Source organism: Nicotiana tabacum, chromosome 16 (genome assembly GCF_000715075.1).
Source record: "Nicotiana tabacum cultivar K326 chromosome 16, ASM71507v2, whole genome shotgun sequence".
NCBI classification, from domain to species: Eukaryota; Viridiplantae; Streptophyta; class Magnoliopsida; order Solanales; family Solanaceae; genus Nicotiana; species Nicotiana tabacum.
In genome coordinates, this window is record NC_134095.1 from 79,954,264 (window position 1) to 79,976,809 (window position 22,546).

Genomic DNA, 22,546 nt, shown 5'->3' on the forward strand with positions numbered 1-22,546 from the left:
GGTGATTTACAAAGGGAAAGAAATCAAGGAAGAAGTTTGTGAAGCACAAGGTTTGACTCACTCAGGAAGGTGTTTTACTCCCGAGGATTTAAGAAGAACTAGAAATGATCCAACGTTGGTGAACAAAGCTGTAACTAAAGAAGAGGCAGAGGAATTTCTGAGGAGAATGAAAGTGCATGACTATTCTGTTGTAGAGCAGTTGAGGAAAACTCCCGCTCAGATCTCATTACTCTCGTTGCTAATCCATTCAGATGAACACCGCCAATCCCTGATGAAAATCTTGAATGAGGCCCATGTTCCCGACAAGATCTCGGTAAACCATCTGGAAAAGATAGCCAACAAGATTTTTGAAGTAAACAGAGTCACCTTTTCCGATGATGAATTGCCGGTAGAGGGTACTGAGCATAACAAAGCCCTTTACCTGACAGTGAAATGCGAGGACGTCGTGGTTACCTGGGTATTGGTTGACAATGGTTCAAGTGTGAACATCTGTCCTCTCTCCACTCTAAGCAAGCTGAAAGTAGAAGAGGAGAGGATCCATAAGAACAGTATCTGTGTGCGGGGATTTGACGGCAGAGGCAAAGACTCAGTCGGGGACATAATGTTAGAGCTGACCATAGGTCCAGTAGAATTCACAATGGAATTCCAAGTGCTGGATATAGCTGTTTCCTACAATTTGCTATTAGGGAGACCGTGGATTCACGCCGCTAAAGCAGTGCCATCAACACTCCATCAGATGGTCAAGTTTGAATGGGACAGACAAGAAATAGTGGTGCACGGCGAAGATAATTTGTGCGCTCACAACAGCACCATTGTGCCATTCACTGAAGTGGAAGACGATAAGGGACCATGGGTCTACCAAGTTTCTGACGCAATGTCAGTCGAGAAAGTTTCAGAGGAGAAATGTATCCCGAATCCAAAGATAAACGCTGCCTCAGTCATGGTAGCGTATGAAATGTTGAAAAATGGTTTTATACTAGGAAAGGGTTTGGGATCAGCATTGCAAGGCATCATACAGCCCGTGTCTCTTACAGAAAACTTGGGAACATTTGGTCTAGGATTCAAGCCCACAGCCGCAGATATAAAAAGAGCCAGAAAATTGAAACAGAGGGCATGGTTCCTTCCAAAGCCGGTCCCACGTCTTTCAAGATCATTTGTCAAGTCCGGTACGAGGAGTCGCCCAGTTACAACAATTCCTAGTTCTATGACTAATCCTGGCAAGGAGTTGATTGAAAGATTTGAGAAGTTGTTCGACAGTGTGAACATGGTGAAGATTGGAGAGGGTTCTAGCAACGCGGAAGTGCGATTTGTCGGGCCAAAAACAAAGCTTAATAATTGGAAGGCTACTCCTCTTCCTACTCGGAAGGAGTCTTGGTAGTTCGCTTTGATTTTCCTTTAAGTCTGTACGGATTATTCCAGGGTTGTAATCCAGATTTCATTTTTTTTGTTTTTCTTTTCAGTCTGTTTGAGTGTGCACACTTTGTTATCTTTTATCATTTAATGAAATACAATTTCCCTTTCTTCATCATTCCTGATGGTTTCCCTTTTTGTTTTCTTTTCTTTTCTATACAGTTCTTTTTACGCTGGTTCTAATGACATGTCATGCATGAGGAATCCTCAGCCTAGTCTTAAAAATCAATCTGATTTCGAAATATTAATTCAAGAAGTAGTTTGTGATTACGAATCAGAATACGATGATGAGGATGAAGCCTTCGAAGAGATTAGTAAGGAGTTAATTCACTTCGAAGAAAAACCCAAACCCAACCTGAATGATACAGAAGTCGTCAATTTAGGGGACACAGACAATGTCCGAGAGACTAAAATAAGTGTCAACCTCGAGCCAGAGATCCGGGAAGAGTTAATCAAAGCACTCATCGAGTACAAAGATGTTTTTTCATGATCATATGATGACATGCCGGGTTTGAGCACTGATTTAGTGGTCCACAAATTGTCTACTGATCCAGCATTCCTTCCCATCAAGCAAAAGTTGAGAAAGTTCAAAACTGATATGAGCGTGAAGATTAAAGAAGAAATTACCAAACAGTTGGATGCAAAGGTTATCCGGGTCACCCGATATCCTATTTGGTTGGCTAATGTCGTGTCTGTGCCGAAGAAGGATGGCAAGATCAGAGTATGTGTCGATTACCGCAATCTCAACAAAGCAAGTCCAAAGGATAACCTCCCACTACCCAATATCCACATTCTGATCCGGGTATCATCAGATTTTAATGGACGAAGAAGATGCGGAAAAGACAGCCTTCATCATGCCATGGGGAACTTATTGCTACCGAGTAATGCCATTTGGGTTGAAGAATGCTGGGGAAACTTATATGAGAGCAATGACTATTGTGTTTCATAATATGATACACAAGGAGATTGAGGTATATGTAGATAATGTGATCATAAAATCAAAATATCAGGCCAACCACGTCGAAGATTTGAGGAAATTCTTCCAGAGGCTTCGCAGGTACAACCTCAAGCTTAACCCCGTCAAGTGTGCATTTGGTGTACCATCCGGAAAACTATTACGATTCGTAGTCAGTCGGCGAGGCATCGAGTTGGACCCATCAAAGATCAAAGCCATACAAGAATTGCCCCCTCCGAGGAACAAGACTGAAGTGATGAGTCTGTTAGGAAGGCTGAACTACATCAGCAGGTTTATTGCTCAGCTCACAACAACTTGTGAGCCTATTTTCAAGTTGTTGCGAAGGACGCTGCGATCAAGTGGATTGATGAGTGTCAAGAAGCGTTTGATAAGATAAAAGGTTACTTGACAAACCCACTTGTGTTGGTTTCGGCAGAACCAGGGAGACCTTTGATTCTTTACCTGACAGTCTTGGGAAATTCATTTGGTTGTGTACTGGGGCAGCATAACGTCACCGGCAGGAAAGAACAGGCCATCTACTATCTTAGCAAGAAGTTCACGGCTTATGAGGTTAAGTATACTCACCTGGAAAGGACATGTTGCGCCCTAACTTGGGTGGCACAGAAGTTGAAACATTATTTGTCATCCTACACTACTTACCTCATTTCACGTTTGGATCCGTTGAAGTAATCTTTCAAAAGCCTATGCCGACAGGAAGACTTGTAAAATGGCAGATTTTGCTCACAGAGTTTGACATAATCTATGTGACTCAGACTACAATAAAAGCCCAAGCATTGGTCGATCATTTGGCCGAGAACCCGGTTGATGAAGAGTATGAGCCACTAAGCACTTATTTTCCTGATGAAGAGGTGATGCATATTGATGAACTAGAATAGGCCGAAAAACCATGTTGGAAACTTTTCTTTGATGGGGCTGCTTGCTCACAGAGTTTGACATAATCTATGTGACTCGGACTGCGATGAAAGCCCAAGCATTGGCCGATCATTTGGCCGAGAACTCGGTCGATGAAGAGTATGAGCCACTGAGGACTTATTTTCCTGATGAAGAGGTGATGCACATTGATGAACTAGAACAGGCCGAAAAACTAGGTTGGAAATTTTTCTTTGATGGGGCTGCTAACATGAAAGGAGTCGGAATAGGAGCTGTGCTTATTTCTGAAACAGGGCATCACTATCCTGTTACGGCTCAGCTTCGGTTTTATTGCACCAACAATATGGCTGAATACGAGGCATGCATTTTGGGTTTGAGGCTAGCTGCAGACATGAATGTCTTGGGAGACTCGGATCTTCTGGTGCACCAAATTCAAGGAGAATGGGAAACGCGAGATCTGAAGCTCATACCATACCGACAATGCTTGTATGATCTTTGTCAAAGGTTTAGATCAGTGGAGTTCAGGCATATTCCAAGGGTCCATAATGAGGTCGCCGATGCTTTGGCTACCCTAGAGTCAATGTTGCACCATCCGGACAAAGCCTATGTCGATCCTTTGCACATTCAAGTGCGAGATCAACATGCTTACTGCAACATGATTGAAGAGGAATTTGATGGCGAACCGTGGTTCCATGATATCAAGGAATACATCAGAATGGGGATATACCCAGTGCAAGCCACGGGGGATCAAAAGAGAACAATTCGACGGTTGGCAAGCGGATATTTCTTAAGTGGAGGAGTTTTGTATAAAAGAACACCAGACCTGGGATTGTTAAGATGCATAGATGCTAGACAAGCTACGTCTGTCATGTCCGAAGTACATTCAGGAGTCTGCGAACCATATATGAGCGGATATGTGTTGGCAAAGAAAATTCTCCGAGCAGGTTATTATTGGCTCACCATGGAGCGAGATTGTATTAGTTTTGTGCGCAAATGTCAGCAATGCCAGATACACGGAGATTTGATTCTTTCTCTGCCATCGGAATTACACACAATGTCAGCGCCATGGCCCTTCGTCGCTTAGGGCATGGATATCATTGGACCAATTGAGTCAGCAGCATCCAACGAGCATAGGTTCATTCTGGTATCCATTGATTATTTCACCAAATGGGTTGAGGCCAAAACTTTCAAGTTTGTGACCAAGAAAGCAGTGGTCGATTTTGTTCACTCACATATCATCTGTCGATTTGAAATCCCGAAGATGATCATCACAGATAACGGTGCTAATCTTAACAGCAATTTGATGAAAGAGGTATGTCAACAGTTTAAGATTACACACCGCAATTCTACCCCATATCATCCCAAGGCGAATGGAGCAGTTGAGGCAGCCAACAAAAACATAAAGAAAATACTTCGGAAAATGGTGGAAGGTTCTAGGCAATGGCACGAAAAATTACCATTTGCGTTGCTGGGTTATCGCACTACTGTCCGTACTTCGGTAGGTGCAACTCCTTATTTGTTGGTATATGGAACTGAAGTAGTAATACCGGCGGAAGTTGAAATCCTAACCCTTCGGACTGTCGCTGAGGCTGAGATTGATGATGATGAGTGGGTCAAAACCCGTTTGGAGCAGTTGAAGTTGATTGATGAAAAGCGTTTGGCAGTGTGTGCCATGGCCAGTTATATCAAAAGAGAATGGCAAGAGCATACAACAAAAAGGTGCGTCCCCAGAAATTTGAAGTGGGTCAGCAAGCGCTGAAACGCATCCTTCCACATCAGGTTGAAGCAAAAGGCAAGTTCACCCTGAATTGGCAAGGGCCATTCATTGTAACCAGAGTATTGTCCAATGGTGCTTTATGTTTAACAGATATCGAAGGAAAATGCATATACATGACTATCAATTCTGATGCAGTAAAAAGATATTATGTATGATTTCTTTGGTATAATTGCTGATTGTTTGTATTTGGCATTATTTCGAAGATTGAAATGACGAAGGCAATTTGTTCTACTATCTAAACATTTTACCCTTTGTTCCCCTTTTTTGAACCTTATTTATTTCTTTCATACCCCTCTTTTGGAATCAATAACGAAAAAGAAAGAAAAAGAGAAAAGAAAAGAAGTGAAAAAATATAACAACAAGGAAATTCAGGTGTGAACTACGTTTGATCTGATCCCTATTAAGGTTACATAGGCAGCTTCACGGCTCGGTCATAGTAAAATAAAAGTCAAAATATCCCCAAGCAAGAAACTGGGGCAGAGGTTATTTTGTAATGAGAAATGTGAGTCCAAAAGTTGTAATCTTAAAACCATGTCAAATTATTTTGAGCCTTTGATACCCTTTCTTTCTAATCCCATCCAAAAGCCCACATTGCGGTCCAAAGAAAGACCTTCTGATCAGTTTTCGAGAGATGACGAGTCGAGCAAACATAGGTGATTCATATCAGGGTAATACTCCGGTCCAAGCAGGGAAATCAATAAAAATGAGAGAGTCTTATTGGTGAAAACCTTCACAAGCACCATAAGGCGACGGGAGTTGAGAGAAATAAGAGAGTTTTATTAGTGAAAACCCCTCGAAGGGCACTATAAGGCGACAAGGAATTAAAAGGAGCAAACGAGATAAGCTTGATGGAAAGGATCTGTCGAGACGTCAAGCAGAATAAAGATGTTGTTTCGGCAAAAGAAGATGGGTTGCGGGACCCTTTGAATGCAAAGAAGGGACATCAGAAAGATTTATTGGTGTAAATAGACTGGGTTGATTGATCTAAAAATGCATGACATGACCATTGGGATCGGTTATACCATTCAGATAAGTCATTTTCTCTTCAAACAATCGTTCAGAAAGATTTTTCTTGTTCTATCTTTCGAAGTCATCATTTTTTATTTCTTTTTGGTCAATAGTAGTTTGTTTTTAAGAAGGATTTTCAAAGCCAACTACCAGTTGCCAACACGGTGCAAGGTAAATGGGGGTAAGACATGCGAGGATAATGTGATGGGACGAGAAAGACGTCGTTGTAAGACCAAATGATGGATTGGTCTAAGTTTTCGGGGACAGTATGGAACAAAGGTGGAAAACAACGGTTGAGAGGTTGATGAATACAGATTCATCAAGAAGGTCGGAAGTTATCAGCCAAGTTTCAAGATGGTCGAACAACACGGAGCATGGAGAAGAGCCAAAGGGAAAACCGTCCCCAGCAGGAGCATCCCCACGTTTTAAACTAACAAATTCTCTTTGATTTTAAGCAGGGATAGGAAATGTTATTGAGGACAGAAAGACAGGCCACAAGAAAGAGCGTCAAACTGGGGCAGAAATGTTTTTTTCATTTTGGAAATTTTCTAGAAGTCAGGTACCTACTTGGGGAAGAAGGAAAATAACACAGGTTTGGAGAAAAGTGGCACCCCCAGCAGTTTTCAGAAGAAGGCAAAATAAGTTTTAAAGAAAGCAATTTCGGGAGAAAAATAATACAAGTCTTAAGGGAAGTAATTCTAGAGGAAGGAAAACACCAGCTTTAAGGGAAGCAGTTTCAGAGGAATGAAACACCAGTGTTGGGGAAGCAGTTCTAAAAGAATAAAATTCAAGTTAGAAATGGTTCAGGAGGCAGGAAGGAACAATGGCAATAGAATGCATTTTTAAGTCATAATAGAAGTCAGGAGCCCGCCTGGAGAATGGAGGTGTTATATTTTGAAGAAGTTGTTGAAGTCAGGAGCCCGCCTGGAGAATGGAGGCATTATTTTTAAGTTGTAGTTGAAGTCAGGAGCCCGCCTGGAGAATGGAGGTGTTATATTTTGAAGAAGTTGTTGAAGTCAGGAGCCCTCCTGGAGAATGGAGGTATTATGTTTTTAAGTGGTAGTTGAAGTCAGGAGCCCACCTGGAGAATGGAGGTGTTATATTTTGAAGAAGTTGTTGAAGTCAGGAGCCCGCCTGAAGAATGGAGGTATCATATTTTAAGAAGTTGTAGTCGAAGTCAGGAGCCCGCCTGGAGAAGGGAGATATTATCTTTAAATTGTTTATTGAAGCCAGGAGCCCGCCTGGAGAATGGAGGTGTTATATTTTGTTGAAGTCAAGATCCCGCCTGGAGAATGGAGGTTGTTATATTTTTAAGAAGTTATTGAAGTCAGGAGCCCGCCTGGAGAGTGGAGGTTGTTAAGCCCGCCCGGAGAGCGAAGGGTTACAACAAAGATCCCCAGCATAAATTAAAGTTCAGAGGTCGGAAGGAAGGCAACACTAGTCAGAAGAAGGCGGTTCAAGCTTCGAAGGAAAAATAATTCGAAGCTCACAAGAAGGAAATAAACAGTTCAAATTCGGCAATCAAGAGAAGACTATGAGTCAAGACAGAAAGAAAGAAACATCAGAGGAAACACCAGTCACCAAGACGTCAAAGCAACAAGAGACACAAGAGCACGGCTGAAGATCTAGATAAGATTTTGTAATTCATAGACTATAGTTTAGTCTAGCTTCTTTTTTTTCTTTTAGCATGGTGTAATAAGGAGGTTAGTAAGTAGCAGCAACAACAACAACAACAATAACAGTAAAACCACAGTTCCGCGGTAGTCCCAGCTACCAAAACTTCCCGAACTACATTGACCTGATTCCCTTTTGGCCAAGGATATGTAGGAAACCTTTGAAGCAGAGGTTCGGTCAAATCTTTAGAAAATGCTTCACACGGAGTAGCCGAACCGGCAAAAATCGCTCGTATCCGCTCACTTTATCTTTGTACGAAAACTCTTCATGTTTCCGGACAAAGAGGGGCAGCTGTGAGCACGTGATTTTTGCCCTACGAGAACTACTCCCAAAAATCCAAAATAAAATAGTTTTGTGTTGTTTGTGATTTATTTGTATTTTGTCTGTGCATGTTTATTTCTACTTTAATTAAGAAAAATACAAAAATATGTGTTGCATGTGCATTTAGGACTTAATTTTACAATTAGGAATTAATTAAACAATATTTGGATTTGTGAGAATGAAAATCACAAAAATATGTACTTGACATTTTTTTTGGCGTTTAATGTCAAATTGTGTGGTTTTATTTTAATTGGTATTTAATTGTGTGTGGTGATTGTTATCAGGAATTAATTGGTATTTTTAAATTGGTTTATAGTTAAAGTTAGGATTTTAGTTTTGAAAAATAAATTAAAAAAGGGAAATAAAGGAAAAGAGGAAAAATGAAAAAAAAAGGGAAAAGAAATCGACCAGGCCCAAAAACCAGCCCAATTCGACACCCTTGTACCCGGTCCTGTTGATCTGGCAAACGATCGCCCAAACGGCGTCGTTTCTATCACGCTCAGTCTGGACCGTTGATCTCAATCCATCAACGGCCAAGATCAACTCTCCCTTACCCGTTCCTATACCCGCCCCGACCCCGTTACTACTAAACGACCCCGTTTGGCTTAAGTGAATTAATCTGGACCGTTGGTTCCCATCATCCAACGACCCAGATTAATCAACTGGGTTTCAATATACCAAACACCCCCCACTCGTCTCTTCAAAGACCAAAACACACACCACTCCTACCACCGTGCTCTGCCCACCGAAAATCGCCTCACGGCGGTTTCGGTGGTCCAAATAGCCCCAAAATTGCACCACAGCCTCCCCACGACGTCCTCTTTCCAAATCCCGAATCAGTATTCTTCGAATCAGTACCATACGCTTCGAATCTTCAATCGAAGATCAGTCCCAAAACCCTAGTTTGTCCATTTGACCCCAAAGTTACACCACTGAACCACCTAGCTACCTCATCCCAAATCCCACCCCAGTTCTGTCCGAATCTTGTTAGAGCCTTTCGAATTTCAAATCGAAGGCAAACCCTAAAAGAACCAAACTTCAGACTGTGTACGAAGTTAAAAAATTGAGGTTTTAACCGACTTTAGTCGAGTGTTCTCAGTCGAGAACACTTGATTAAGGTCCGTTTTGGCTTCAAAATTTCAAGGCGAAGTGTCGACTAAAACGGATTGAGTTTGGTCTGAAATTTCGAGGTATTTCTTTTGTTTTCCTTTTTCTTTTGTTGTTGTTTTATTTTGACTGATTAATTCGTCATTTTTGTCAATTAGTTCTTCCTCCTCTTTCGGACCGTTTCCTTGGTCCAGTTTTCTTCTATTGATTAACATATGTTATAAATAGTTTCATCGATTAATCCATTCATGTTTGTAGTTTAGTAGTTCTCATCAAGTTGTTTGGTGTCGATTGTTTTGTTCTCAGCCTCAGGGCTCCATTCAGTATATCTTCAGTGTTCCTACATTTTGTGTTTAAGGTTAATTTAGAACTATGAGTGTTTGCTATCATTATTGGTTCGAATTGCTTCATTTTGTGTGATGTTTGGTTCCCTTTTCTTTGTTGTTCATCATTTTTGCATATGAGTTTAGTTTGTTTGTTGATTCAGTGCGTTTACAGTGATCATTCATTTTGCCTAAGTTTAATTTAGAATTGTGAATATAGTTAGTCATTCCCATGTATCTGTATCAATCATGGTCTGAAATTTGACCTTGGTAGTTCAATATGATTTTTGTTCGGATTCATTGGTCTTTATTTTATATGCTATTTGATCTGATCTGTGTTCTAGCTTGAACTGTTGATTGAATTTGATGAGTTGAATTGGTTATAGCTGTTGGGGTTGGTACCGATTGCAGGGGGAATTGAGATAGGACAGTAATTTCAGGGATATCAGGAGGATAATGTGGGGGGTTTAAAATTTTGGCAAATGGTCTTTCTAGTGGGCTGTCAGTAAAGTACTTAATTAACCATTAATCTAATGTGTTAGTAGGGAACAAACATAATGGTATGGGGAGGTTTAAAAGGAATTGATTAAAATATGTTGCTCATACCTGCTTGAACTTTAAATAAAGAAAAGACAAGGGTTAATGGGGAACAAAACATACTCTAGTGGAGTTCTAAAGAATATTATGGGCAGAATTAGTTTCTTAATTCTGCCTGAGTGTTCTTACAAGCTGGCAGGGTCAGTGTTTGGATGTAAAGAGGGGGATTTTGGACAGAGGAAGGGGGTCTTTATTTTGAGTCTTTGAGAGAGTCTTCCTTCTTGAATCAGTTTCTGAGAACTAGAACTCATAGAGAGAGTTTGAGGATTAGTTTTCTTGAGAGATTTTAAAGCTGAATTCTTCTACACTTTGAAACCTTAAGAGTTTGAGAGAGTGCTTTAGACAATCAGCTCGCACTGTTACATTGATTTCAAGAGCAGAAATAGTTTAAATCTCTCTGTTCCTGTTCTGTGCTTGGATGTTCAGGTCATTTGAAGATAGTTGGTGATTTACTCGAGGGTGTTGGGTATTATCTGATTGCTGAAAGGTGTCCTATGACTGCCTCGTCTAATTTCTAGTAGATTCAGTGTTTTGGTTAAGCTTCTTTCTTCCTGGGCTTTGTGACTGTGGTTTGGTCTTGAGCTTGGCCCTGTTTGTTGCTGTTGATTGTCAACCTGCTGGTGTTATTGTTTGTTGCTGCTACTGTTGCATTGTTGTGGCTGACCTCTTCTTCTTCCATTGTAACTGATTTCCAGGTACACAACTTGATCTTGGGTAATTGTGAACTAAAATGCGAAGAATGAACCTGTAATTGAAGCATGAGATCATTTGATTTAGTTTTCTGGTTTATGTATCATAATGTTTGACTTCTTAATGTTATTAATACCTTTGCTTGAAGTTGTACTAGTTGGATCGAAATTGTTTATGTCGTAATAAACTAAAAACTGTTTGTATTAGCATGGAATGTTAATCGTTTTGTCCCAAATGTATATGAGTTTTCTTCTGCAGTTTAAGTGTTAGTTGTAATTAGGTTCATTTAAATTGGTAGAATAAGTTGGGGTAGCTTCAGCTAGTTGCCTATTATCTTGTGTTGTAAATATGTTTGAAAAAGTAAGCCAACAATAATATAAACCTTTAGTAGTTACCTTTCTTTTCAATTAGCCCTAAAAAGGGATTTTGAGTACCACATTTCATATCTGCTCTAATAGCTGGAAGCTGAAGGAAGAAAGTATAAATTACAAAGCAAAACGAATCCACCGTTTAAATATGCCTGATTAAATGATGAGCACATTTGTGAGCCGTTTCATGGCTTACCCGGCTGCAAGGGTTCGCCCCCTTAGCCCCGCCTGTGCGGCTGATTCCGCCCCATCTAGCTTGGGCCCGTCCTAGGACCAATACCATGCATTTAATAAGAACCCTTGTCCATCGCCTGGATTGGGTTCCTTTGGGCCCAAAAGTTGAAATGGCATTTGGTCAACTAGTATTTAACTGATAGACTATGAGATTTCTTAATAACAATTAATTAGGATCTTTGTCTTATTTTTTAGAGACAAACAAAAAATAGGAAATCATAGTCGCTTCTAGGCTGGCCTTCTAAACAATAAATGAGATGAGCCTCGCTGGACAAAGTACATAATTTGCGGGGCCCTCGTTAAATGTATATGTTAAAACACTTAATTTCGGGACGGGCCGTTTAGCGAATTTCACGGCTTTCCCCAAAATAATAACGCGTTAGTCTCTTTAGGCGCGTATTTTAATAACGTTACCTCCCTAAACTCGGGTGCACATTTATGCGACCCAAATCCAAATCTCAACAAAGTAGGAATGTGTCAAAAACGACGGGTGCATTTATGTGGCACAGTTTGAGATGCATTTTCACGATGTTGCAATTCTCTTTTAAAATAATAGTAATAAAAGCGGTAAAAAGTTAAAATTCGCACATAGGTTCAGCATGTATAAAATCAGATAAATAAGTCGAATATGATAGTCTAGTGACCGTGCTAGATCCACGGAACCCGGGAATGCCTAACACCTTCTCCCAGGTTAACAAAATTCCTTATCCAGATTTCTAGTGCGCGGACTGTAATACAGAGTCATTCTTTTCCTTGATTCGATATTCAACCGGTGACTTGGGACACCATAAATCTCCCAAGTGGCGACTCTGAATCTTTAAATAAAAATCCTGTTTCGATTGTCCTTTAATTGGAAAAACTCCCTTACCCCCTTACGCCCTTTTGGGTGTAGGTAAAAAGGAGGTGTGACAGCTGGTCCCGACAGATAGAAAGAGGATTAGGAGGTTTGTTGATGGCCTCGCTTATCAACTTCGCATTCTTATGAATAGGGAGAGGGTGACTGGTGCTACGTTCGAGGAGGTTATGGATATTACCCGTGAAATTGAGTCTGTTCATTGCCAGGAGCGAGAGGAGAGGGAGGCCAAGAGGCCTCGAGGATCTAGTAGTTATAGTGGTGCTCCATCGAGAGGCCAGTTTCAGCACGACAGAGGTCGTCCATTCAGGCAGGCTCAGCCAGCTCGCCTAGGTTATCGTAGGGCGTCGTCAGGTCATGGTTATCACAGTTCTCAGTAGGGCCAGTCATCACTTAGTGCCCTTCCAGCTCAGAGTTCGTCTCGTGCTCCATCAATTCAGGGTTCCTCTATGCCAGGTACATCTGCTAGTCACTCCGGTACGAGGGTTTCCCTTTAGTCCCCTTCTCCAGCACCTGGGAGTTGTTATGAGTGCGGAGAGATGGGTCATATGTGGAGGCAGTGCCCTCACCATCTCGCGAATTCATCTTAGCAAAGGGGTCAGTTATTGGCATCAGCGCTAGTTGCTTCATCACTACCCGCCCAGCCAGCTAGGGATGGAGGTCAGTTATCTAAGGGTCTCCCTAGAAGGGGAGGCCGATCAGGTGGTGGTCAGGCCTCTTTCTATGCACTTCCAGCTAGACCTGATGTTATTGCTTCTGATGCCTGTCATTATAGGTATTGTTTCAGTCAGCCACAGAGATGCCTCTGTATTATTTGATCCTGGTTCCACCTTTTCTTATGTATCATCATACTTTGCTCATTATTTGGGTACGCCCCATGAGTCTCTGGTTTCTTCATGTATCTACCCCGGTGGGTGATACTGTTATGGTATACCGTGTGTACCGGTCGTGTGTGGTGACTATTGGGGGTCTGGAGACCAGTGTAGATCTATTATTATTGTATATGGTGGATTTCGATGTCATTTTAGGCATGGATTGGTTATCTCCGTGTCGTGCTATTCTGGACTGTCATGCCAAGACAGTCATATTGGCTATACCGGGTATACCACAGATCGAGTGGCGAGGCTTGACTGATTATATTCCTAGTAGGGTAATTTCCTTCTTGAAGGCCCATCGTATGGTTGGGAAGGGATGTCTTTCATATCTAGCCTTTGTGAAGGATGTCGGAGCTGAGACTCCCAATATTGATTCTGTTCCAGTTGTGAGGGATTTTCCCGATGTGTTCCCTACAGACCTGCTGGGCATGCCACCAGATAGGGATATTGATTTTGGTATTGATCTGGTGCTGGGCACTCATCCTATTTCTATTCCGTCGTACCGTATGGCACCAGCGGAGCTGAAAGAGTTAAAGGAGCAGCTTTAGGAACTCCTTGATAAGGGGTTCATTCGGCCTAGTATGTCGCCTTGGGGCGCGCTGGTTCTATTTGTGAAGAAGAAGGATGACACTATGAGAATGTGCATTGATTATAGTCAATTGAACAAGGTAATAGTTAAGAAACAAATACCCTTTGCCTCTCATTGATGATTTATTCGACCAGCTTCAGGGAACAAAAGTGTTCTCCAAGATTGATCTCCGTTCAGGCTATCACCAGTTGAAGACCAGGGACTCGGATATTCTCAAGACAACTTTCAGGACCAGATATGGTCACCATGAGTTCTTCATGATGTCTTTTGGGCTGACTAATGCCCCAACAGCGTTTATGTATTTGATGAATAACATGTTCCGGCCTTGTCTTGACTTGTTTGTCATAGTCTTCATTGATGATATTCTGGTATATTCGTGTAGTTAGGAGGAGCATGCGGAGCATTTGAGGGTTGTGTTGCAGAGATTGAGGGAGGAGAATCTTTATGCAAAGTTCTCCAAGTGTGAGTTTTGGCTCTGTTCAGTGGCATTCTTGGGACACGTGGTGTCCAGTGAGGGTGTTCAAGTTGATCCAAAGAAGATACAGGCAGTTCAGAGTTGGCCTAGACCGTCCTCAGCCATAGAGGTTTGCATCTTTCTTGGTTTGGCGGGTTATTATTGCCGGTTTGTTCAGGGATTCTCATCTATCGCATCACCCTTGACTAAGTTGACTCAGAAGGGTGTTTCATTTGTATGGTTGGACGAGTGTGAGGAGAGCTTTCAGAAGCTCAAGATAGCTTTGACCACAACTCTAGTGTTAGTTTTGCCGTCAGCTTCAGGTTCATATACCGTGTATTGTGATGCTTTGAGTGTCGGTATTGGTTGTGTATTGATGCAGGAGGGTAGAGTTATTGCTTATGCTTTTCGTCAGTTGAAGCCCTATTAGAAGAACTACCCCGTTCATGATTTGGAGTTGGCTGCCATAGTTCACGCATTAAAGATTTGGAGGCATTACTTGTATGGTGTGTCTTGTGAGGTGTTTACTGATCATCGCAGCCTCCAACACTTGTTCAAATAGAAGGATCTCAATTTAAGGTAGCGGAGGTGGTTGGAGTTGCTTAAGGATTATGATATCACTATATTGTACAATCCGGGGAACGCCAATGTGGTGGCCGACGCTCTGAGCCAAAAGGCGGTGAGTTTGGGGAGTCTGGAATATATTCCAGTTGGGGAGAGACCTCTTGCATTTGATGTTCAGACCTTGGCCAATCAGTTCGTGGGGTTGGATATTTCGAAGCCCAGTCGGTTGTTGGCTTGTGTGGTTTCTCGGTCTTCCTTATATGACTGGATTAGGGAGCGCCAGTATGATGATCCTCATTTGCTTGTCCTTAAGGATAGAGTGCAGCACAATGATGCCAGAGATGTGACCATTGGCGATGATAGGGTGTTGAGGATGCAGGGCTGAATTTTTGTGCCCAATGTAGATGGGCTTCGGGAATTGATTCTGGAGGAGGCCCATAGCTCGCGGTATTCCATTCATCCGGGTGCCGTGAAGATGTATCAGGATTTGAGATAGCATTATTGGTGGAGAAGAATGAAGAAAGACATTGTGGAATTTGTAGCTCGGTGTCTCAATTATCAGCAGGTGAAATAAGAGCATCAGAGACTGGGTGGCTTGCTTCAGCGGATGGATATTCCAGAGTGGAAGTGGGAGAGTATCACTATGGACTTTGTAGTTGGACTTCCACGGACTTTGAGGAAGTTCGATGCTATTTGGGTGATTGTGGATCGGCTGACCAAGTCTGCGCACTTCAATCCTGTGTGTACTACCTATTCTTTAGAGCGGTTGGCAGAGATCTATATTCGGGAGATTGTTCGGTTGCATGGTGTCCCAGTTTCCATTATTTCAGATAGGGGCACTCAGCTCACTTTGCAGTTTTGGAGGTTTGTGCAGCGAGAGTTGGGAACTCAGGTTGAGTTGAGCACAACTTTTCACCCTCAGACAGACGGGCAGTTCGACTGCACTATTCAGATATTGGAGGACATGTTGCGTGCTTGTGTCATTGATTTCAGAGGGTCATGGGATCAGTTTCTACCACTTGCAGAGTTTGCTTACAACAACATCTACCAGTCAAGTATTCAGATGGCTCCATATGAGGCTTTGTATGGAAGACGATGTAGATCTCCAGTTGGTTGGTTCGAGCCCCGTAAGGCTAGGTTATTAGGGATAGACTTGGTGCAGGATTCTTTAGACAAGGTAAAGGGGATTCAGGAGAGGCTTCGTACAGTGCAGTCGAGACAAAAGAGTTATGCTGACAGGAAGGTTCGAGATGTGTCCTACATGGTTGGTGAGAAGGTTCTGTTGAAGGATTCACCCATGAAAGGTGTTATGAGATTTGGGAAGAAGAGTAAATTGAGTCCTCGGTTCATTGGGCCTTTCGAGGTGCTTAGGAGGATTGGGGAGGTGGCTTATGAGCTTGCATTGCCACCCAGCTTATCGAGTGTGCATCCGGTATTTCATGTTTCTATGCTCCTTCATGTTCTAGATTTCAGCACGGTTCAGCTGGATGGTGACTTGAATTATGATGTGGAGCCAACAACTATTTTGGAGCGTCAGGTTCGAAAGTTGAGGTCAAAGGATATAGCTTCAGTGAAAGTGCAGTAGAGAGGTCGGCCCAAGGAGGAGGCTACCTAGGAGACCGAGTGGGAGATGTGGAGCAGATATCCTCACCTATTTGAGGCATCAGGTATGTTTCTTGACTCGTTCGAGGACGAACGTTTGTTTAAGTTGGGGAGGATGTGACGACCCGGCCAGTCATCTCATGAGTTACCGCTCTGTTTCCCCCATTTCTACTTCTTTATACTTTGTTTATCCGTGTTATGTGGTATCGGATTGGTCGGATCGAATCCGGAATGGTTTTGGTAAGGTTTGAGACACTTAGTCTCTAAAAGTAGCTTTAGAGCTAGAAAAGTCAACCGAAAGTTGACTTATTGGTAAATGACCTTAGAATGCGGATTTTATGGCTTGGATAGCTTCGTTAGGTGATTTGGGACTTAGGAGTGTGTCCAAAATATTTTGTGATGTCCAGTGTAGAATTAGGCTTGAATTGGCGAAAGTTAGTTTTTGGCGATTTCTGGTCGGCAGTGGAAAATAGGCTATCGGGGTCGGAATAGAATTTTGACAGTTGGAACAGGTTCGTAATGTCATTTTGGATAAGTCCGCAAAATTTCAGGTCAATCAGAGTTATTTTGGATAGTTTCGGCGTCGTTGGTGGAATTTAGGAATTTCAAAGTTCATAGGCTTGAATTTGATGTGATTTTGGTGTTTTGATATTGTTTTTGGTGTTTCGAAGGCTCGACTAAGTTCGAATGATGTTATGGGACGTGTTGGTATATTTGTTGAGATTTCCGAGGGCCTCGGGTGGATCTCAAAAGGTTAACAGATCAACTTAGACTAGAAGAAAAGCTGCTACATTTTTTCATAGCAGCATGAACAGTAACTCGGGCGAATAGTAACTCGGATTAACAGTACTCGGGCGAACAGTAAAACGCGTGAGCAGTATTTAAATAAACCCTCCGCGACCATTAAACCCTTTTACACCATTTTTGAATGGGGAAAGAGCTTTGAGGCGATTTTGAAGAGAGGAAATCATTGTTCTTCATTGAGGTAAGGATTTTGGACCCTAAACCTCGATTATTTGTGATTAAGGAACAAAATATCAGTGTTTAATTCATGAAAATCAGTAGAAAAAGGTGGAGTTAGGGCTTGAGATTATGAGACCTTCTAGGGATGATTTGAGGAGTCAAACGAACTTCGATTTTCGAGTTCTTTATATGTACGGACTTGTGAGATGATGAAGAACATTTGGGTATAAAATTTGTCCAGTTCCAGGATGCGGGCTCAAGGGTCGGGTTTGGACTGATTTCGGGTTTTGTGCTTAAAATCGATATTTTCAATTGGATTTATTCGTTTAGCATAATTTGATGATAAAAATCTGAACTTGGTAGATTTGGTGCACTCGGAAGTTGGTTCGAGAGGCAAGCGTGTTGCAGAGTAGCTTTTCGGGCTAGTTCGAGGTGAGTAATGATTTTAAATGTTGTTCTGAGGGTATGAAACCTCGGATTATATAAGGTTCGGCTGTGTTGAGGTGACGCACACGCTAGATGACGAGCGTGGGGTCGTGTACCGTTAGAGATTGTGACTTAGTCCATCCTGAATGACTATTTTTCTGTATATTTGGTAGTTAATTGTTTGATATTATTATACTTTGGGCTAAATGCCATATTTGGGTTCCGTGCCAACTGTTTGAACCCTTAGGGGATCGTTAATGATTTTTTCCTCACAATTTGATTTCATACTTGTGCTCAGTCATGCCAGATCTTTCAATGTTTTCAAAACTCAACTATGTTAATCTGTTTTAGAAACCTTAAATGATGTTTTAAAGATATTTTGAGCTGAGCTGCATATTTTTACTATTGCCCGAAGGGCTTATGAGATTCTGACTGAGTAAGGCCGAGGTCCTGTATTGTGAGAATACTTTTGGGTCGGGCTACACGCCGCAGTAGTGATACAGTAATTATGATAATGAGGCCGAGGACCTAAGATTGTACGCCACGAGGTGGCTTGATATTGATATGAGGCCGAGAGTCTGTTTATGATGCCACGAGATGGCTTGATATTGGGCTTGGGCCATAAGGGGCCCCTCCAAGAGTCTGCACACCCTCAGTGAGCGTGAGTACCCATTGTGATAAGAGATATATCCGAAGGGGCTGGTATTGTTCTATGATATTGCCCGAGGGGCTGATTTGATGTTATTGTGCCCGATGGGCAGTTCTTATATGTTTACCATTCCTAATTGTTTTTCCTATGTATTGTTGACTGCTTAAAAAGATGTTTTATGAGATTTCATCGTTAAATTGTGTTACTGATTTTGTTATGCCTCTAATAGCTAAATGTTGTGTTTGACGTGATTTTATATCGTTCATTGTTCATTTTTTCTTCTTACTCACTGAGTTGGAAGTACTCACTTTACTCTCTGCACCTCTGTGTGCAGATTCGGGCGCTATAGGTCCTGCTACTGAGGGTTGACAGTCCCAACATATCATCAAAGGCTTACTAGGTAGCTGCTTGGCGATTCGTAGCCTAGTGCAACCTCCCTCTATCTTATTTCTTTTCGGATTCAGTTATTTAGTAGTGGAGTAGACTTTCAGACTGGTATTATTGTTTTAGATACTCATGACTGGTGACACCCCGATGTCGGGTTGTGTTGGCTTTTATTTCCGCATTAAATGCTTATTTTGGGATTTTATTTCTGATTAAAGACTTAGTAGTTATTATTTTAATTGCTTAAAGTGAATTTGAAGTGAGTCGGTTGGCCTTGTCTTCACGAGAGGCGCCATCACGACCGGGTTGGGTTTAGGGTCGTGACACTGCACCTTGTCTGCAGATCCAGGAGTTGCGGATCGTGATAGCGAGCGCTGATCTTTCACCCAGCGGGTCTTTCGGAGTCAGCAAGGTAGCTGCATGGTGTTCATAGCCTTGATCTTCTCCCTATTATCTTCCTTAGACTATTTTTTGTATTTTCCAGACTGTGATAGTCTTCGTTATATTCAGACCTTAGTAGATACTCGTGGCTTGTGACACCCCGATGTCAGGCTTGTATTTTCTTTCTGCACTTGTTATTTAGACTCATGTTATGGGATTTTATTTAAATTATTAGCTTAAATCGTCCTTATTTTGAAATATTGGCATGATTTGGAATTGTGTTGGCTGGCCTAGTTTCATGATAGGCGCCATTACGACTGGGTTGGTTTTGGGGTCGTGACATACTTGTATGGAATTGAAAGAAAAAATTGTTATGTATGTATTAGAAAAGAAAAAAATGGATTCCTTGCTAGTGGTAGTTCTCATCTTGTTTATGATTAAAGAAATTGGGAGCTTGATGTTGTTATATTGTGAAGGTTGGGGTTTGGTTCAAATAAGTGTGTGATTTAAATTGTGAAATTATATGTATTAAAGTTCTTAGGGAGGTGTAGTTACTATTATCCATATGTATCCTACCCATCCCGCAGCTTACATTATAACCAAATAATGTCCTACTAGATCCTTGACTGAATAAGCTCAATTAGTAGAGTATTACACTACGGGCATGTTTATGGCACATTCTCTGTGGCACATGAATTTCATTTCTGAGAGTGAGTTAACTATTTCTATCTTGAGTTCCTATTTTTTCTTGAATTTTATCGTGTGTGGAACTACTCTCTATTGTGTGTGAGGGCACATAATTTATGAAGGTAAGGTAAAGTCTTTGACCTCTGTATTAGATTAAGTGAGCAGGTTGTGAAAAATGCATGGTGCTTTTGAGTCAAATTTTGAGGCAAGGATGTTACGATAGAGTGCTTCGTTTGTCTTAAATATTCTTGGCATGATGAACTAGGAAAGTTATGTTTTAATAAAGTCGTCTCTATGTGAAGTGCAGTTTGATTGCTCGAGGACGAGCAATGGTTTAAGTGTGGGGTGTTGATGGTAGGCTAGAAACCCGTATTTTAGCCATAGTTTACACTCAAATTACTGCATTTTACTTGTGTTTGAGCTTTAATTTTAGTGGATTGCACTCATTATGTATTTTATGCCTTGTAGGAAGTGATTTCAAATTTAAACGATATTCGGAAGCTAAATCAAACAAGTTGAAGCTTTGAAGTCTGAGTAAAAGCTCAAGGGATCAAACCGGTATCGGGTTCGGGGATCGAGGACCAAGTCTGGATATCAAAAAGAAGTGATTTCGAATTTAAATAATATTCGGAAGCTAAATCGAACAAGTTGGAGCTTTGACATCTGAGTAAAAGCTCAAGGGATCAACCGGGATCACGTTTAGGGGTCGAGGACCAAGTCTGCATATCAAAAAGTGAGAAAACAAAAATTACTCTGATAAAATTGCACTACCGCGCCGCGGGGCTCATAGCGCTAGTGCAAAATTCCTACAAAGTGGAAAAAAACTCATTTCTCTATAAACTTTGCATGGACGCGCCGCATGGGGCATCGCAAGGCGCGGCGCAACAGTGCAAAATATGGCCAAAAATGATTTTGCAACACGTTTTGGAATTTCCCACAAGCACACCGCATGGGGCGGCGCGGGGTGCAGCGCGCGGTGCAGTAGCACAAAAATGTTAGAATGATTTCCTATTTTGGCTTTAAAAAGGGTAGTTTCATCCGGGGATTAATTTAGGACGACTTAAATACACCAGAAAATACATTTTTCAGGACTTTTAACACACTTTCAACCTAAGGAGGCTAAAGAGGAGCAGGAAGAACATAGACACAAAGATTTCATTATTCCTTCCTCATTCAAGATCCGGGTTTGGACTGAATTTATGTTTTTCTATACTTTAGTTATATTTGCGAAGAACTTATCCATGTCTATGGAGTAGTTCCTTTTGGGGTTTGATGGATTTGGTGTATTGATGATTGTTTGTGGATTATAACTCTATTTTTATGTATTTGAATCGTTTTGGAAGATTTAATTATTGCATTTATATTCACTAGTTCTTGTAATCAAATGAGGCATAACTTGTGATATCTTTTCATTATATTGTTGGTTGAGTTCATAGATTCTTCTAAGTAATCGAAATAGACTAGTTGAATCATTGAGTAAACATAGTTAGGAGAATAATCGAAAGAGGTTTTCCTAAAGACCGATTCACTACGTATTCTTGCATATCTTCACAGTGCTTAAATTTGTTCATCTCGTAAGGTTAAGATTTAATCGAGAGAGGAGTTTTGTTGAACGTTTGAACTAATAATAGAGTGAATTCGAGAGACTCACTTGAACATTAAAAGTGAATTATCTAGAGTTAGATCCCAAAAAATTATCTTGCACCTATCCTGTCAAAACCCTATATGCTCCCACTGATAACCTTAGTTGCTTATTCATTGTCTCGATAGTCATTAGTCAATAGCTGTAGATTCTTAGTTATATAAATCTCAAAAGTTGATCCTCCTGGATAGCAATCAAGCTAGAAGCTACAAGAATACTATTTAAATCCAATCCCTATGGACGATATTTTACTATACTATATTTGATTAGCAAACACAATTTAAGTGTGTATTTGCGCTCGTCAGATTCTTCTATTTGTTGAGATAGTACACGATATTTGAGAAATTTATATTGTCATCAGGTTGGAGGATTATGTTAGTTACATTTCTTACCTCTTTATTACTGTTGTGTTTCATATCTATTTATAATTTATCATATTGATTTATCGGACCACTAGTAAGTGTCAATGTCGACCCCTCATCACTACTTCTTCGGGGTTAGGCTAGATACTTACTGGATACACACTGATTTACGTACTCATACTACACTTTTGCACTAATTGTGCAAGCATATTTGGTGGTCATCCGGGCGCATAGGCGCATTCGCTGAGGACTTTATTGTGAGATGCTCCTTATGTCACACGAAGTCCCCATCTAATCCATTATTTGTATTTTGTCTATTTTCTATTTTAGACAGTCAAGTAATAGTACTGCGTATTTCAGTAGATGCTCATGCACTTGTGACACCGGATTTTGGGATACTGTAGTAGGTGTTTATGGTTTGGCCTAATATTGTCGCCTTTTTATTTTATATCTTACTAAAATTGTGCATACCCATGATTTTTAATGTATTTGTTTCTTTATTTAATAAAATTTATGATCTCGAAAGTAATAAAATGAATAATTAATTTGATAATTCACCGTTGGCTTGTCTAACGGCGATGTTGGACGTCATCACTGCTTATAGTAAATTTTGGATCGTGACAAGGACTTTTATTTATGGATGTCTTGATGAGTGCATCTATATGGCACAACTAGATGGTTTCATAAAAGTGGCAATGAGCACATGTTGTGCAAATTAAAGAAATCTATTTATGGATTAAAACAGGCTTCTAGGGCATGG